Consider the following 5,924-nt stretch of genomic DNA (forward strand, 5'->3'; position numbering starts at 1 on the left):
CCTAAGTATTTGGGAGATATCTAAGTTGGACTTATTACTACAAGTGGGACTTGGAAATGTGGAAAAGCTAAACAAGAGTAATATGAATCTCCGACAAGGAAATGGAGCTAGGGTAGCCGCCACTTCAAGAGGGACTTATGTACTTGTTTTAGCTAATAGCCTTTAGTTGTAATTTACATAATTGTTATTATGTACCCACTTAGTCTAAAACATTATTTCCATTTCTATGTGAGACATGAAAAGATTTATATTTTGCCATCAAAGACAATTGTTGTATTTTGTTGAAAATAGACATAGCTGTGAGCCATGTCATTTATGTTAATGATATACAAGTTTTAGACACTTCCAACTCAAGCAATGATATCTACATAATACCATCCAAAAGACTCATAACTTGTAATCCAAAAGATATGTACATTTGACTTTTTCAATTAGGTTACATAAACAAGAAACGCATTAAAGGCTAGTGTCGACTAGATTTAATGAACCATTTGATTTTAATCATATGGAATATGCGAATCTTGTCTCCTTTGCAATATGATTTGTACTTCCTTTAGTGGTAAAGGGACACGAGCAAGTGATTTGTTGGGACTAATACATGTCGATGTATGTGTTCTAATCAGCATCACCGCAAGGGGAATTTATGACTAATTCGTCACTTTTACCGATGATTTAAGTAGATATGGGCATATTTACTCAATCAAATATAAAGTGAAGCATTTGAGAGATTTGAGAAATTTCTAAATGATGTAGAGAACCAATTGAACAAAGTACTAAAGAATTACGATCCGATCGTAGTAGCAAAGATCTAAGTAATAAATTTGATTTATTAAAGATGGATTATGACCTAGAGTCACTACCCATAAGATCAAACTAATATGAGTCGGTTTGAGTTGTTGAACTCAATTTTGGGAATTTGCAATCCAAAACGGAAAAGTAATTCTAAACGGATGGTCAACCAGGAAATACCTGAAATAGAGAGTCTATTTAACAAATCACATGGATCAGACTCGCATATTACATGAATCAAACTGCCATGATAGGGATGGCCTTTTGAAAGCTAATATATAGTCTAGATAAACTCCTAATACTCCACCATATATATGTTTGTAACTCACAAAGCTATCTCTTAAGAAGATAGTGGTATTTCTAAGAGATAAGGTGGGAGTAGATCGTTACAAACATGTCTTATAGTGTTACTTTGTGAAAGTAATAGAACTATAATATATAAAGATAGAGTGGGAGTATAGCTCAGTGGGAGTTTATGGCACATGTCTTATTGGTTAAAATATTGCTTTGTGAAAGTAATGGTATTATGACCTTATTCCAAATCGACCTTGTTACATACGAGCCGTAGCATTACAATCCAAAGTTTGTTTCTCATAGAGTAGATTTACTTCAAAGCGAGGATCTCTTTAAAGATAAATAGAGCTGCAGAGTATTCAAATGTATAAGATTGACATAAAGGTATGTTGATCAAGATTATTTATGTTAGGAATTGCCGCATTTCATTTTAATGAAGAATGGCAAATAAAAATTCGCTTTTCTAAAATGGGAATTTAGAGAAGGAAGTGTTTCGAACACAAAATCTTAGATAAATATTTAAGAATCCTAACATCTTATGCGTAGCTTTCTTAAGTGATCCCAGAGTGGTCTTAAGCAAGCATTAAACGATTGTACTTTTCGTTCATGTGATAATAGTGAATGGTTTCATTCACATGATTGAATAATCGTGATTATACATGAAGTTTAGTGGGAGCCAGAATCATTTTCCCATGTCTTATATGTTGATAACATATTACTTATTGAGAATAATGTACCAATACTCTCTTCTGGCAAGAGTGATTGGACACTTGGAAAAGGATGCAAAGTATTCTAGATTTTGAATCTATGTGAGAGAATATTGGCATAGGGTTGAGAGTCTTATGAGGATAAGATATTTCACATCTGTTGTATATCAACAATATAGGCTATTCATGTTGATAGAAGTGGAAATACTATGATGGATTCATAGTCATTCACTGAACCTATTAAGTTGTTGATCACATGTAACCGATTGCTAATGTTTCCGCCATTAGAATGATCATGTATGCCAACAGACGCACATGCCATGGTGTGATATGTGATGAGAGCATAATAAGCCAATAAAAGGGATAATTCCCATGGTATGGCTTGTGAAAGCCTTAAAGAACATCCTTGAGATTCTTGAGAAGAATTAAGGATCCGTTCATATGTTTGGATGATAAACTAAGTTACATGTTGAAGGGTTGCACAAACTTTAGTTTTGAAACAGAAAAGGATTTGTTAAAATCCTCGGATATGTTATTGACTCTGGAGTATAAAACTAGAAAAGTGTCTAAGTTTCGCGCATTGCAAATTCTACAAAAGGAATCTAAGTAAGTTGTGACAAAATGGTCAACGTAGGGATTAAGGGTGAATCCCTCAACAAATGACTTTATCACAAGTTATGTGATAACAGTGGGAGCATCTTTCAAGTTAAAGAGCCCAAGTCTAGCAAGAAGACTAGACAAATACTTAGAAATGAATTCAAGTTATTAGAGATAACATTGAATTGAGGGAAATAGCAATTGATAAAGTTGGAATATATGGATATAGGGTATATCTGTTTTGCCAAGCTTTTATTGCATTTTAACTAGTGTTAGTAATACACTAAAGATTATAAGATATGAAGTAGTAATCGTATATTGACTATTCATATGTGATAATCGCATTTATCGTTTGAGTTTCATTAAACTCACCCATTACCTTGTCGTATCCGAATGGGTTGTAGAGACAAATTGAACCCCATTAAAGTGAACTGGATTGACATGGTATTCGCCCCTAGTTACATATATGAGGTGACGTCTCGAATTGACTAGAGTGTGATGCGATTGATGGCAAGTTCAAGTGCCATAGAGTCATATGGGATAACTAGTCGATCACATAGGCAGACTGTATGCGACACTCTGTCAGGCAGTGACCGCTTATAGAGTTCTAGTAATTCATAAAGCCTGGTCGTGGCAAGAGCTACTATAGTATTCTTATGAGTCAATTTTTTTGACTAGAGACTATTCGCCCAAGTTGGCATAAACTTCTGATTAGCTTTGATTTATACTTTACGATTTCGTAAATGAGGTCAAACTGGGTATATTTTGGGTTATGATGGAATGTGGCTAAACAAAGGGAATAGGGCGATAGGAATTGTCCACCCCTTGTCAGAGTTGTTTGAAATCTCAAGGCCGCTCGAGGAGTAGTTAATAGGAAATGCGTGGCCACGCTCGGAAGGTATCTATGGTAGATAATTCCGGTCAGACAGTTACTCTCCAGATGGAGGAAACCACTCAAGATATGATCAAATGTAAGTACGACCTGCAAGACACCTTGCATTGAGTGAGAGATTGTAATAGGACAAGAGAATTGGTGACGCACACTTGTCTCGGACAAGTGGGAGATTGTTGGAAAATGTGTCCTCAATAATAGTGTGATCACATGATTTAATATCATAATTAAATCTCATATAAAGAATACGTAAGGGATGATTCAATTATATAGTCAACTGATCAACATTAATCGGTAACAATTGGCTTGCTAGAGTTTCACGTTACTGTCGTGGGACGGTGGTGGTCAGTTGATCCCTTAAGGTCACACCTAAAGGATGATGCCCTTATCTGTAAAGTTGATTAATTGTATGACGATACAAGTTAATCAATTCCTTAAAATTGAACAATTCATTTGTAAGAGCGAATATATTTATCTTATTGTAATGGGATTAAATAAGATTTATTTTAGTAATAAAAATGCTTTATTACTAAAAATTTTTATTGTTTGAGAAACCATAGAGATAAGAATGAATGGTTAATTGTAATTACAAGATGTTGTGAATTATAATTAAACGACCCATTTTATTTATGTGATCAAGTATCACTAGTCAATTTATTGTATGTAATTTAATTAATTTATTAAATGATATTTATGTGATAAATATGCATTAAATTAATTAATAACATGTAACATACTACATGTGACATATTGTGTGACAAGTGACAAATTGACAAAATAAAATGGTAGTCTATTTTACATACATGGACCGAAATAGAGGGAGTTATGGTGGATTATGGGTGAATTATTTTCTGTTATAGAATATTATATTCATGCCTACACCATATAGCTTACACACCTACTCTTACATCTCTTACACAACCTATTACCTTATGAAGAGAAAAAGCATAAAGGAAGATGCCATCCTTAGCATTTGGTGAAGGCTCCAACCGTGTTCCCTCCTTCAATTTAAGAGAATTAGTTCTCTTATTTTGATTCTTACACATCACATGCAAAAGTTTATGCATTATACTCTCTAATCTTTAATCTTCTTCCAAAAATATGAGAAGATTCAATCTAAATTGTTCATAAAGATTACTAATATTATTAGTGTAATATATGAGTATTAGTAATCAATTTTAAGGTAAACTACTAAACAAATATCTAGCAAGTATTATTTAGTTGAGATAAGGGATAATCTTTGGTGCAATCAAGAGGAGTGGCTTCTATAATTGAAGTCTTTGGAGGATCATCCTATTACTCATCATAGCTCAAGAACAAGTGAAGGTAGGAGACCTTACTTGTGCCCATAAACCGAAATTTACAATGTAAGGGACATTGTTTTCTTATAAATCTTTTATTTTGTTATGCATGCACTAGATCTAAAGAACAAATAATTAAGAAGTTAGTTTGTTCACTATTTGAAGAGTCTAATAATAGGTAAGTGAACCTAACAGATTGTAGTGTCACCAATAGTGCATGGAATGGAGAAACTTCCCAGATCCTTGAGTTTTGGAGGTGAACTCCCTTGAAGGATGGCACTACTCACCTTAGTGAAGGCAATAGTCTCAAGCTTTCGGATTGATTTCTTCTTCGTAAGGATGTTGTTGGACCTTTAGTCCTCATTAATTGTTTTGATAATGACAGTAATGATTTGTATGTGGACTTAATATATAAACATATGCGTGTAATTGTGTGCTTAAGTTTTAATTTAGAAAGGAACAATTACAATGACGCAAGCTTGAAGTTTGGACCAAGGAGGTACAACTTCAAATATACTTGATAGATGTTTTCAAGCAAATCAAGATTGGAAATCAACCACGAGACTCAAGATGAGAGACTTGTGAAGAGACGATTCGTGTACTGAAGATCTACTGAAGATAAGTTAGTATAGGTCGTCATCCGGTAATGGTTTTACTTTGTTTGATTTAAAGGTTAGTGAAGTTATGACCTAATAGACATAACTTCATTACTAGACAAAAATGATGCGTTAATTTTTGGAAAATATATTTTTAATGGTTTATAAAAATAAGAGAGTATTTATTTTATTTGGAATTAATTAATTGGAATTTAAGTTAAATAAACTATTGGTTTGTAACACGATATTTATATCGTCATGAAACCTAGGGCTTTAACTAAATTCTATCTCGATTTGTTGCGGGCTTTAGAAGCAAGAAAGGACCGAAGGAGGCCTTGGGCCGGCCGAACCCTAGGTGGCCGAAAACCCTAGGAGGCCAAATCCTTCTTCCTTTACTTCTTACTTGTTCTTCAAGTTTTATATTTCCAGAACATTCCTATGCCCTAAATCCTGAACATTCCAAACCCTAATCCTCTCTACTATAAATACTCTCATTCATTCAACATTAATTGTTGACACACACATCTACAAATTTCAAGAGAGAAAAATATTTTTAAGCAAAAATCATTTGAGCTTTAATTCTTATTTTCATATTTGCTTATACAAAAATCACGCATCAAATTTGTCAATCACCCGAAGAAAAATCGTTATAGGATATTAAATACACAAGGATAGTATACTCACTCGCATAACGTGAGATTAGTATTTGTCGTTGTATTTTTCTTATTAACGTAAGAGCAACCTAGAG

The sequence above is a fragment of the Silene latifolia genome, chromosome X (genome assembly GCF_048544455.1).
Source record: "Silene latifolia isolate original U9 population chromosome X, ASM4854445v1, whole genome shotgun sequence".
NCBI lineage: Eukaryota > Viridiplantae > Streptophyta > Magnoliopsida > Caryophyllales > Caryophyllaceae > Silene > Silene latifolia.